The 14327-nt window shown below is 39.2% G+C and overlaps 1 protein-coding gene across 1 annotated transcript in view; it reads left to right on the forward strand.

The window, feature by feature from the left end:
• The window catches only part of shisa9a (shisa family member 9a), a 93254-nt gene that overhangs the window by 50854 nt on the left and 28073 nt on the right, over positions 1-14327 (forward strand). The gene's annotated exons all lie outside the window — the stretch shown is intronic.

Below are 14327 nucleotides of genomic sequence, written 5' to 3' on the forward strand. Positions count from 1 at the left end.
CTGGAAATAACCAAAATCATTTTCATAATGTTTCTGCAATGGTTAATACACCAATATGTGGAAGCTCTTTAACCCAAATGATATTTTTAATGCTAAAATAGAATTATTATTGTTATCCATGAATTTTCAAATATACTGATTTACAAAGAAACGGAGAAAATAGTAAAGCACATTATTTTTTCTTGATAAATATGTCAAATTATAGTTATTTACTTGCATTCCTGAACAGAAAAAGGAGTTTTTTTAGTGGTTGAATGTTATGCTTGATTAATTTCTGACTTCTCAGAGAAGCCCAGTGAACCGGCTCAAATTTGGGTGAATTCAGTTTGAAATTCCTCATTCCTGTTCAAATTGGTAAAACATGGAGAGCTCACTGAAAATGAAAGAGTCCGCATTAAAGCACTTCATGATGCTGGATGGTCTTTGAGACAAATATGACAGGTGGCCTAATAAATTTGTTAAGCACTGTATATGTAAACAGGAAACATTGATTTCTAAATCAAGGCTCTTAAAGCAATGCTGGTGTGACTCATGCAGGATGTGACTTGGCATTGTCTTGCTGAAACCAGCAGGGACTTTCCTGAAAAACCCTGTATGGTGCCTCCACAGATATGCAAGGGGCCCATGCCTTGAGCACCAACACACCCCACACCATCAAAGATACTGGATTTTGGACTTGCCATTGATAATGATCTGGATGGTCCTTTCCCTCTTCATCCAGATGACTCAACAGCATTACTTCCAAAAGCAATTAAAAATTGTGGACTTCAAGCAAAGCTGAATGATTTGCAAAAATATTTTCTCCCCAAGATTGCGATTGCGATTAATATGCAGTTATTATTAGGTAGCTGGAAACCCCTAAATGGCTAGATACATTAATGACAATGTGTACTAAAAATGATGAATTAAGCAGTTAATCCATAGAAGCATGAATCTGAATATATAGCTTTAAGCTATAAAGGAGGCTGCTGGGGTGGGGGAGGTAAAGCTTTACCAGCAGAAGCAGTGTTGTGCATCAGTATTAATGCAAGCAGTGATTAGTGAGAAGTATGTCATACTTAAATGGACTGCTGTGTTGAGAGAAAGAGCTGTGATTGTGGCTGGGCATATGACTTCTGTGAATTAACACCAAGCTTCATTGTCATTACAGAATGAACTAGGGCAGAGCAATTAAAAAACATCTAACTGCAATTATTTTGAGCTCATATTGTACATTTGTTATCAATTGCTACACTGGATAGGATTATAATTTTATGTCACTCGATTGATTAAGAAAAACATAAAAAAAAAACCCAAAAAGGAAGATTTTTGCAAACCATTATAAAAAAAGACAGTTGTATATCTGCATAATGTGCATAAAATCTCTGCTGCTGCAAAAATGAATGTATTAAACTGGTATTTAGACACATTTCAAGTTGAAAAAAAATATTGCAGCCTCTGTGATCTATAAAACACAGCAGGCCATATTGTGATTTAATCTATTTGCAATTAATTGCCCCACCCTTCTCCAAGCCTGGGCAATTAATTGAAATGTGTGTCAAAACATCAGTTTAATACATTTTTTGCATCATGGAAAACATAAAGTATCATTTTTTTATAGAATATTTTCCAGACTTTTTTGTAGATTTTTTTTATTCAAAATTGAAATGGCATTTAAATCAGGGATGCCTGGTTAAACGGTTACATTTCTTTATCAAATTAGCTGTCAATTTACAAGTCTGTTAGATTAATTATCTATGTTTTTATAAACACAGGCTTAAAATCCCGGGCTGTAATGCTTTTTTAAATTGTGATTAACCTCCTGCCACTAGAGGTTGCTGTAGCTTCAGTTAATGGCCACTGCCTTCCTGTCTTAGCTCTCCCCAGCACTTCACCGTATGAAATATGAGAAGCTTAGCAGTTAGCGTGTTGTAGGAACAGCGAGGTATGACAGCTTTTAAGTAATAAATGGAAATAAAGTGGTATGGTGGCTTTCGAGGGTTGAACTCACGTATAACTACTCACCTGAAGTAAAAAGTCCACATATCAAGGCACCATGTTGATCTGCAAAGAGGAATGAAGGCTTGTGAAGCTAGCTGCTAATGTTAGCAAACTCGCTAACATTAGCAGCAAACTCTGGTGGCTGACACATTGACCCTAAGATGAATTTGATTGTTTTCTAAGCATTTTATTCTCTATTAGCCCTTCTACACTTAATCCACAATCTCTCTTCTTCAAAAATTACTCATTGACTTCCTAAATTGAGCCTGGGATTTCAATAAGATCGCTCAGCAATTATTTTACTGTGCAGCTCCACTGTACAATCTTTCCATGTACTCTCTCTGCTCAAGTACCCCGTGGGGTACAGTACCTCTTGTTGAGACTCAACTTTCCAAAGCAGGCTACTTCATGACTTTTGAAGCACCTCTAAAAGCTGTGTGCAGTTTGCTCGGCTGTCATAGAGTTGGCCCTCTTTCAGACGGTTAGCATTCGTGTCAGATAGTTTCTGTCTGTGGGCTGTTGGCCCTAGGACTTCAAACTTACCTCCGACTGCTGACAGTGCCAGCAGGTAGCAAGACCCATGCAGCCTCGGACATCTGTTCTTCCTTCATAGTTTGTCTCTCTTGCTCTCTGGCAAACTTTGTTTCTACATATAAGGATTCAATTAATTTTCACCCCCTGTGCTAGAAAAATTATAAAGTCCTGACCTGGTCACTCAAGGCCTGAAAAGTTCCTCCTAACCCAAGCCATTTCATGAACTCGATCACCTTACCTCCCGCCACACAAAGTGGATTTAACACCCAGCTCCCGGCTAAGATTCCTGTGAGCTCAGCAGTCTCATAGCGAGGCATGTGGTCGCTCTGTGATCCTCGCCGTCCGCCGTGCTGCAGCGGAGAGATACGGGCTGAAGGGATGAGGTCAAGATAGAAGCAGTGCTTCTTATGTTCTGTAAACAGACGGCAGGGCAAATAAATAGGAAGCTCTCTCCACTCCCGCCTCACGCAGGCTCACACATAACCTGCTTACCATTTTCAGTGTGACTAAATATGCATATGCAGAGAAACAGAGAGAGGACCAGACTCCTACACAAACACAAGGATGTGTGTGCACTGTCACACACCGAAGAATCATTGGGATGAGTCTAGAGCTTTCAGGCTACAGAATAAATACAGAAGACTCACACGAGAGCTGCCAGTTAACACAGATCTTTGACTGTTATAGTAGTGGTAAGTTTAAGCCATTAGCAGACTAATCCTTACTGGTTTATGATATTAAATCAGTAATCAGTCAGTGTTGTAGAAGTACAAGCTTAAGAATAATGTCTGATGTAAAATTGTGAACATAACCAGGAAATACAAAACTGTAATAGTGAACTTGTTTTACATTAAGCGACATAAGGTAGCCACCCTTTAGCTAAAGTACTAACAGGGAAACATACTATTGATTCTGAATGTTCTTTCACTTGCAAGAAGGCTAAAGCATCCTCTCTAAACTGTTGTTTTCAAGACCTCCCTTTTTATAAATGACTAAAATTTGTCTTTAGCCCAGCTTGTTGCTGCTAGCTAGCTAGCTGCATAGAAAGGCTATAAAACATTTTACGCAGTAAACAGTAGGTATAGTCAGGCAATTAGCCAAACAGAAACAATGGAGTACCTTTACTGCAACAACAACAATTTAACATTAGCTTATCAGGAACTTTCTGCAAACTACAGCAACTAAACAACCCACTGAGAGCATTAGCTTAGCTGCATACAGCATCCCCAGTGCTATGTGGCTTATCATAACAAATCAACTACATTACAGTTACATTCATGAAAGGGAAAGGCTCCCCCATACACTTCAGATAGGTGCGACAGAAGCTAAAATAACCACTGACAATTCTGGACATTAGCTTGATGCTAACACACAATTGATATTGCCTTTAGTTAGGTAACAGAATGATAGATTTTTTTTCTAAAGAAATGATCTACTTTATTTGATAACGTACAGCTAATCTGAAGATGCTAAGCTAATCATTGGCAAAGTTGATGGCCTTTGGACTGAATTGATTCAGCTCTACTGATAAGCAAATCAAGGGTTGTACTATGACACCAGTGCCTCATTTACAGTATGGAGGTCAATGGAATAGTGAATAGTTTTGTTTTTATTTTTAAAAAAATGCTTCTTTGAGTTAAATTTTATTTTTGTTTGAGTGCAAGTTTTTATGAGAGATAGTTCTATATATGAAATCACCACAATGCAAAATTTAAAGACAAAGCAACATTACATAAATAAACAACAACAACAAAAAAAAGATCAGAGGTCTAATCTGGGATTAAATTATGGGTAGACCTGTTTTACAAGTAGTTACACAAACTAGCTTTGTTAGCTTATACTAAAGCTGGCATAACTAGGCTACCTATGAGATTAACACTGCCATATAAGCCAATGTAGCTAAGTTAGCTTTAGCAATGTGAGATTTTGCAATCAAAGCTAAAGCCAACTTAGCTAGATAGAGAACAAAGCTATGTAGACTTCATAGCTGCTTTATGAGCTTAGCTTTAGCTATATTAGCTACATTAGCTTGTATAGCCAAAGCTACATAGCACCATTATTTATATAGTTTATGCAGCTTACAGAGTTAAGTAAGCTATTCTGGATTAGTTAGAATGATTTCACGGAGTACCAGCTTTTTCCTGTAAGCAGACTGTTTACTCTGCTATGTTTTGTATTCAGGGTTTGCAGGTCAGGGTTTTGTGTGTTTGTGTGTGTACCTGTAAGAGCTGGGTGTGCAGATTCTAGTTGGAATGGAGAGGTAGGATGACGTACTAGCTAGGGGTACAAACTGAGATTTTCCAGAGGCTAACTAATATGAGAAATCTCCCAAGATGCCTTGAGAACCATTAGCAAGATTTAAAAGTTATGACAATGATACAAAATCATAATTTAATGTTGTATCAATGCATTAGGGTCCATTTAATTTCAAACAAGCATTTTTAAAACAATTGTAGAAAATGTCTGGTATGCTGTCTATGATTATTGATGATGAATCAGGAACTTGAAAGCTCATTCTATTTCATGGGGAAAGATTTCATAACTGCATATTAGCACAACAATGCTTTGCTAGCTGAGTCTTGTTATCACTAAGATATCTCAGAAAACATTTTTACAAGGACAAATTTAGCTACTGCAGCCTTGAATTTCTTATGTGTTAGCTCATATAGTGCCACAAACCCTGCTTACATGCACAGCTGATGGAGTGGACAGACATGTTTATTACCTGGCTGTTGTAAATCATTTAATCATTTCCAAAATTCACAGCTTGTTTTTTTCTAATGAAACATTCTGGGTTGAACAAATATTTATGAGCATTTCGCCTTTTAAAGCAAGATTTACATCTCACATTTGTCTCCTTGCAATATCCAAAAAGCAGCTGTTTATTTGACAAGCCAAACTGCATATGCAATACCATCATCTGACCTGAATCAAGCTGCAATACCTCAGTTCACTCACCTGTGATGTCCGAAACATGTCTGGTTGTGTTGCAAATCTTTGATCTCAACCGGACTGAAGACTATTAGTAGGCAGGTCTACTTCAGATGTTTGCCGTCTCTCCCAATTTCACAAAACAACGGAGCAGCAGCTTTGGACAGTTGTGCACATCTCATCTTTCAGGTTCAGCCTCTGTTTACACAGGTTTTCATTTGTCAGCAAAGACTTTTGTGTCAACATCTATTCAATGTTAAAATGCCCTGCTCAGTTTTAACCAAAGATGACTCATAAAATTGCCTTTTTACCAAACTACATCAACTCTTTCAATAAAACATGTATGCTTTTTTGACAATGCCTGACAAAGCTGTTAGGATGTGACCTAGAACAAGCTCGGCGAAGTGAAAGCAGACACGTGAAGACTAAGTGGAGAGAGATGAACAGACAGACTGACGGAGCAGCAGGCAGCATAACATAGGTTGCATAACAATGACTTTTTCAGTACAGTACAGCCGGCCTGCCTGTTGATATGTGGGCGCGAGTGACTGCGGGACAATGCGAACTCGCCGTGTGCTGCAGAGCAAATACTACACGAGAGAATACTGTTGCCATGACAAGAGAGGAGAGCAAGAGAGAGGGAGAGGGATAGAGAGGGGTTGAGTAATGACAGAGGCAGCTTTGCAGCCGATGGAAAAAAAAGAGGGTTTATGCATTTGCAGAGTGAGGAGAAAGAGGGAATAATAGATTAGTCAGCTGCTTACAAATTTTCTATGCTGAATCAAACAAGCAGTGAAATTACACTAAAGCCAGTGGCAATGGAGTCACGCCAAGCATGAGACAGAAGCACTCCTACATACATGTGCTCAGGCTCTCCCTTCATCCTTTCCATGACTTTTTTCTGCACAAACACATGGCTACACAGTACGCATCAAGCTGAATGCACTGCCTACTTTGTTCCAGCTGAGTATATTCTTGTCTGGGACATGAGGAAAGCACAGATACAGTTCCTCTGCCCCTGGGAGGATTGCCTCTCAGCTCTGTGCAAGGTTGTCTGGCTTCCCACCAGGGAGCCCGCGTGGCTTTTGAAATCATTCTCTGCCTCGGTGCTGTACAGCTCTGCCTCTGCAGGGTTATATGCATTGTTGAATGCACTGTCAGTCACCTGGCGGTCATAAGCTCATCATCCATGCAGTGTCTCGTCTGTGCGGTCACACTTACTGTAATCCTGGCTGTTCTGCACCTTTGCCCTGCAGGAGGAAACACCATAATCCTACAGCAGCCATATTTGTGTGACATCACATTTACCTGCATATTCCACATACTCTGTGTCTGTAGCATTGTGTTGTTGCTGTGGTTTTGCCATGGCCAGTAGTACATGCCCTTACCATGTGGATGCATTTCTGAAATGCTGATCACAGGATCATGGAAGAAGTATGAGTTCATGCAGGAATTGCAAGATAGCATGACAATGATTCCAACGTGAGAGTAGCATGTAGGCAACAGATTACAACATGTTCCAAATGGCATATTTCAGCTTGTATACTTTCCTGCAGTTGTGTTAAAGTCATTGATTAAAAACTATGACAAAAAATGTTCATTGACTACCTTTTTTCACATTAGGAGACAAAATTAAGACTAGCCAGTCTGGCTTAAGACTGCAGATCTTAGTTGCCCCCTCTCTACTGTGAGATGCCACCTCTGTCAGGACAGAAATACATGCTAAGACTTTCAAAATAATATCAGATTAAACATCAGGTTAGGGCAAGGCACGATGATCTAAACCACTTGAAAAAGTAGTGTTGGACTTCACAGCTAAGCCATGATGTGCAACAATATAAAGATGCCAGAAAACAAAGTAGAAGGGACTGGGACAATGACAATGAAATGACTGCAAAAATGGCCTAAAAGTTGCCTAAATGGGTTGGAAGGGGCAAATATTGGCAGGAAAAGTGGTAAAAGGGGGTTAAAGAGTCACAATATATTGGTTGAAAGAGGCAAAAAGGACCAAAAAGTATTGAAAATGGGTTAAAGGGGCATAACAGGGCAAAATGTTGCAAAAATGGGTTAAGAGTGGCAAAAATGTTGCAAAAAGGCACTAATAAAGAAATGAATGTGGGTTAAAGATGATAAAAGGGGGCAAGCAGTGGCATTTATGAGCTAAAAGTGACCTATAGCTAACCTAGCTATGTTAGCTTGAGGTACTTTTACTAAAACTCACATTGCTAAAGCTAACATAGCTACACGGATGTAGCAATGTTAGCTATGTAACTAATGTAGATACATAAGTGTTACCTAAGGCTAAACTGGTTAAAGTGAATTCCTATTTGCATAACTATTTAAAAAAATGTCCATACATAATTTAATAAACAATTAGATCTCTGGACTTTATTCAGTTTTATTTATGAAATGTTTCTCAGTCTGTAATGTTTGCAATGTGGTTATTGCATTTATGTAACTGCCAGACTTTTTAAGAATTAAAAATGTGGAATTAAAAAGAAAATATCTAAAATGTTGTACCAGCAAATTTTCCCACTTCTGCTCTGACAGAGGAGACCTCTCACAGAAGGGGTCTGCAAGAGGGTGCATCTGAGATCTGCATTCTGCTGCAACATTTGCACAATGTTGATCTTCACCCAGCAGATACGGAAGCTTCTGTTCAAAGTTCATCCTGAAAAGCGGAAAGAACTTGTCTCTGATACCACCTGCCCGTTGTACTACCTGTTTCAACCCCCTGTTGGCTGCAGTGGATGCACAGTCTTTCCTCTTTTGGGATGCAGCTTTATCTATGGTGTCCTTTCTAGATGGTGAGGTTGTGTTCACTGACTCTGTGCTTGGTCCAACATTTGCTCAGCTGTGACACAGTACTTAAGTAGTTTCCACCTGTATATTTCCTATTAAGTATAGCCTAGCTTCCTTGCCGGTACAACCAGCGAGTCCTTCTTAAAGGGGCAATACTCACTGAAATCACTGGAGGCTAATACCATTACTACTATGAGGTACCTCATACAACTCGACTTCAAAAATACTGAAATATCCCTTTAACAGTACGTATAGGACACATCAGATTTTTAATGCCAACACACTGCACCCTTTGGATGACTTTATTTGACCTTTTAGAGATGTTGATCCAGCTGATGCTTTTATTACAGGAGCATTGTGGTGCTATCAGGGAGGACTATTCAAAGGGTCCATGACTGGCAGGGGCCCTGAAAATATTATAGTATTTGTAATATCATTTTTATCTTCCATACAAGTTAACTTAAGGAGATGACTTTCGTCACTCATTACTGATAAAAATACAGTTTCTTTTTTTGTTTTTGCTCAAAAAAGATAATGTGTAAGTAATAAAATAAGACGGCATTATGGCCTGTATGGTTTAAATCTCACAAGGACTGATTAAATCTTTAAAAAAATAGTTCCATGTGGTCTGGTTCCCTTGCATTGTGGAGGCATGGTTGGAGCAATTGTGCAGGGTTGTTTTGAGCTCTGGTGACTGGACCTGATGTGATGTCTTTATAATGGGCCCATAATTCCAGGCAGTGCCTCTGTTGTTCGCTATCAAGCCTGAGTAGAATAAGAAAAGTGAGCCACCAACCTTAACTAAATCCTTTAAGCTCTAGAGAATAGGTGCATCAGCCTTCCCAAACCATTTTATCAACCGTGAAAAGGAAGACAGCTGTTGTTTTCTATGGAGAACATGCTATTTGTGCTCAACAACTGTGAGCAAAAGAGGCTTTGATATCCCATCTGGCGTTGCTTCCATATTCAACAGTGGCCCTTGCATACATTGGACTCTCACTGGACTCTCATGTGGTTTGTAGTCCTCTCGTTGTCAACTTGACTGGCTACCATTACACCATGAAGACAAAAGAACACTCCAAGAAGCTCAGGGAAAAGATCATTGAAGTATAAGTCAGGGGAAGGATACAATTAGTTTTTTCCAAGACACTGAACTTACCCCCGTGTTCAGCTTAATCAATCATCAAGAAATGGTAGAAATACGGTATATGTGTAAATCTGCCTAGATTAGGCCGTCCTCACAAACTGAGTGACCGTGCAAGAAGGAGACTAGTGAGAGAGGCTGCCAAGACACGTTCAGCAGCTGAGATGGGAGAGACTCTGCATACATCAACTCTTTCTTCACCAGTCAAACTTTATGGGAGAGTGGGAAAGAGAAAGTTACTGCATTAAAACTTAAGCTCACCAAAAGGCATGAGAAAGATTCACAAGGTCAAGTAGAAAAAAAGTCTGAAACTGAGCTTTTTGGCCAATAGACAAGATACTATGAGACACCAAACTGCACATCACCACAAACAAACCACCCCCACTGTGAAGCACATTGGTGGCAGCATCATGCTGTGGGGATGCTTCTCGGCAGCCAGCCCCTGGAAGGCTTGTAACAGTGGAGGGTAAAATGAATGCGGCAAAATGTAGGAAAATTCTGGAGGACGAGAGAACTACAGCTTGGGACGTTTATTTTCAAGCAAAAGCAAAAGCATATGGCAAAAGCTACACAGAAATGGTTTAAGGACAACAAGGTGAATGTTCTGGAGTGGCTAAGTCAAAGCCCAGACCTCAATCCGAAAGATAATTAGTGGCTTGACTTGAAAAGGGCTGTTCATGCCTAATCCCTGTGGAACCTGACCGAGCTTAAGCATAAAATTGTAGTGTCCAGATGTGCAAGCCTGATTAAGACCTATCAACACAGAATCAGTGCTGTGATTGCGGCCAAAGGTGCATCTGCTAATTATTGACTTGAAGGGGCTAAATATTAATCCTATCTTTTATTTTACCATACATATTTTATTTAATTGACATCACTTTGTAGAAATCTGTTTTCACCTTGAAATTAAAGATGTTTTTTTGTGATTTTTTATTTTTATTACACTGACCATGATTGATTTATAAGCTCAGTCAAAGGGTAAAACATCCAAAGGGGGGTGAGGTCCACCTTTTGGAGTGCCTAATGGTAAAAGCCTTCAAGATGTCATGACTACATCACACACAGCAGAAGGTTCCATAGAATTGGCCTCCTACTTTAAAGATGCTCAGACATCCATGGCCAGTCTTTTATTTCAAAGTCATCAAGACTTGATTACACCTATTGAATCTTCTATCTGAAACCTTCAAAAATGAAAGATTGACTGAAGGGTTTCAATGCAGAGGATTTTCTTCACATATTTTAATTTTCTGTACCTACAGAATTCTGTTTTTTTTTTCTTCCTGTTCATGCACTAAATGGCAGACAGCATCATGGTCACATATCAGTTTTGAGTTCTGCTGCTGTGATGAAAAATGTTTCAGTAGCCCAAGTCAATAGCTGAGGCTTTCAGTGTCCCCCGCAACCATGCTGAATCTCTTTAAATGACATTTAAGGAGCCCAGGCATCCATAGCCAGTGTTTTATTTTAAAGCCACCAGGATTTCAGAATTGAAAGGCATATTTAACCTTTAACCTGAGAAGTCTATTAAAAATTGGAGATGAAATGGAGGAATGCATCAAGGATTTTTGACAGGAGTCTGAATATTCTGTACACCCAGCACGATCACCTCTGTGGCTATCTTGCTTTTCAAATGAATATTTTTCTAGCTGTCTTCATCAATACCACATTTTCAGAACAATGCAGCTTCTCAAAGATCGAAACGTATTGATTTTGTTGACCTCATAACCTTTCAACCAATGCCGTCATCTTTCATAGACAGACTGCTCTGATTTCCCTCAGGTTCTTTTAATTTCTCTCATTTCTTTCAGTGCTTTAGATTTTTTTTTTATCCCTTCTGGTTTAGCCATTTTGATTGCGTTTTTATCTAAACTGTGTTATTGTGTCCTCTTGGATGTACCTGTTTCATTGTTCAAACTTTGTCAAAATCCATTGTTGTAGTTTGGCTTGTCAGTCTGAGTCCCAAATGACTTTTTCATTGTTTCTTTTTAAATATTGCAATAACTGAAACGAAAGCTTGCTAACACAGGTAGACTGGAGACTGGTGTTGGTCTTAAAGAGTGCAGATGCAAAACTGTATTGGTTGGGCTTATGTGAATAAAAAAACCCCATCATACTCTGTATTTGAATATAATAAGGAAGCCAGAAGACGTGGTCTTGGCTTGCCTCCAATTGAAACTTTGACCGGTTTTGTTTGCAGTGAGAATGCAGTCGACCAGGCAAAGAGCTGGTTAATTCTCCAGTGATACCACATCCCCAATTCCAAAAAGTTGGGGCACTGTGTACAATAATAGTAAATACAGAATGCAATGATTTTTAAGTTGAGTAAACCCATATTTTATTCACAACAGAACATAAACAACATATCAGATGTCGAAAGTAAGGCATTTACCATTTCATGAATATGTTAGCTCATTTTAAGTTTTGATGGCAGCAACACATCTCAAAAAGAAGGGACATGGTCATGTTTACCATTGTGTAGCATCCCCTCTTCTTTTAGTAAATATCTGGCAAGTGAGAGGACCAGTGTCTAGAGTTGCAGGAGAAGAATGTTGCCCTGTTCTGGTCTGATGTAGGATACTAGCTGCTAACCAGTCCTGGGTCTTCTTTGTTGGAGTTTTTTGTTTAATGATGGAACCAGCTCTTCTTTTGCTAAGCCATGCTGTTGTAATGGATGTGCTATGTGGTTTAGCATTGTCTTGCTAAAATATGCAAGGCCTTCCCTAAAAGAGACAACTGGATGGGAGCATATGTTGCTCTCAAACCTCTACCTCGACAGTGACAGTGTTTCAAATCTGATTCATTTGACCACAGAACAGTTATCCATTTTGGTTCAGTCCATTTTAAACGAGCTTTCACCAGGAGATGATGGCAGCGTTTCTTTGTTTTTGTTTGTTTTTTAAAGATTTGTTTTGGGCTTTTTGTGCTTTTTATTGATAGAGGAGGACAGTGGATAGGGTTGGAAACAGGGAAGAGACATGCAGGAAAGGGCCAGATTTGAACCTGGGTCGCCCACCTTTAACCACCAGGCCATCTGTGCCCTTCGGCGACGTTTCTTAATCGTGTTCACATATGACTTTTCCTTTGCATGATAGAGATTTAACTTGCATTTTCGGATGGCACGCCAAGCTGTGCTGAAAGACAATGATGTCCCAAAGAGCAAACACTGACTAGTTCAACAGCTCATTTAGTTCAGAGAATTCTGTCCAACTCAAACTAGGTAATTTGTCCTTCTCACCACAAAATCTTCTATTTTTGCCCAGCTGCCAACAGGTGTCATGACTCAAGGAGTGACCGTGTTAACTTGTGACCTTCAGCTGTCTGTGTCTGTGATTATGGTAGTTACAGCAGATGTTGGAACCAGCAGGAGCCTCTTCATCTATATCTTTATTATAATATCAAAACTAGCTCCTCAGATTTATCTTCAATGAACCCTAAACAAAGAAGCGATCCTTTTAACACCAGTTAACTTCATCGTGAGTTAATCCAGGCATGGACAACTGACTGCCCCAGGGTCATGTGCGGCCCCCCTTCCTTCTCACTGCTGCCCATGAGTCAATTCTGAACATCAATAAATGCTAAACATAAAAAAAGCATGACAAAATCGGCCATGAGGGATTTTAACCTAAGAAGCTAAAACAACAGGATACCCCCACCACATGAAAACAACATGCATCTTATCATGTGTTGAAAATTTTCTAGAAAAACCTTTAAGTGATGGAATTAATTTTGTTCTCTGCAAAAAGCAGAAAAATAGTGTATATCTAAATATATAAATTGATTCTATTATATCATATGCAAGCATACTGAATGCATTTCTGCAAAAATATAAATTTAGGTAGAGAAATACTTTTTTATCCAGTACACACTTTGTTTGTTACATTCAAAACTCATCATTATTCAATTTTCCCATAACGATAAGACTATTTATTTATGCTTTTTCTCAAATCATAGTTCTGGGTGCTCTATAAGTTGGTTAACCGTGCACAGAAGATGGATTGGCCAGATTCCATGTGGCAAATCCATTTCGCAAAGCTCCAATCTACAATGTTTGTGCCAGGTCTGAGAACGGATCTGGCCAATCAGTGTCATTTGAGGAGAACAAGCGGTAGCTCTGGGCGGGGTTTAATCATGCTGGAAGCTGATAGCAATGGCTGCTGCTAGTGTAGCGATTAGCTCAGATGTTCTTCACAATCTTATCGTATTAAAAATTTAAATGGTGTGTTAAAAGGACTAAAGTTTTAGGTCTGAACTACATTTAAAGTCACCATAAAGTGAAATTCAACATTTGTGTCAAAGCACATGTATTTTGAAAATGCATCACAAAATTTTGGATTTTGACTGTTAAAAAGTTTTTCACCTCTCTTATAACTTGGTTTTATTTGAGCAGGTAAAAAAAAAGCACCCCATTTGTCACCGGGCACCATAGGAATAGCCCTGCCCCTCTAATGCAACAACGATATTAAGTCACTGAGCAACTAACTTAACACAGTCCGTTGTAAGTTGATGTCAGTGCCTTCATTGGAAAATAACAATGAGTTAAATGCTTTGTTTTTGTTCATTGTGAGGTACATTTGCCAAAATTATCAGCCAGGCTGCCTACAGATCATGAAAAACATCATAAAAGAGGGATTTGTGACAGAAAACAGACTTTGGCACATAGCTAGGCAGCTGCACTCTGGTCATAGTTCACCATAAGGTCAAGGGGCAGGCTAAGTGCTGGAATGGTTGCCTCGTTTTTAGCAGACAGCAGAGCAGGAATATGCATCGTACCTGCTGAAGGTGTATTTTAATCCATATTTCACTTATCTTCAGTCCTGGATGATTAAAAGAAGCAGACTGTGGCTTTGTCTCTCTCAAAGCAGCTCAGTTCAATCCCTCATGTCTGTTAGCGCTGTGATGCTAAAGTTTAGTCAAGTATGTGATGATAAAAATTTAT

Source organism: Cheilinus undulatus, linkage group 20, assembly GCF_018320785.1.
Source record: "Cheilinus undulatus linkage group 20, ASM1832078v1, whole genome shotgun sequence".
NCBI lineage: Eukaryota > Metazoa > Chordata > Actinopteri > Labriformes > Labridae > Cheilinus > Cheilinus undulatus.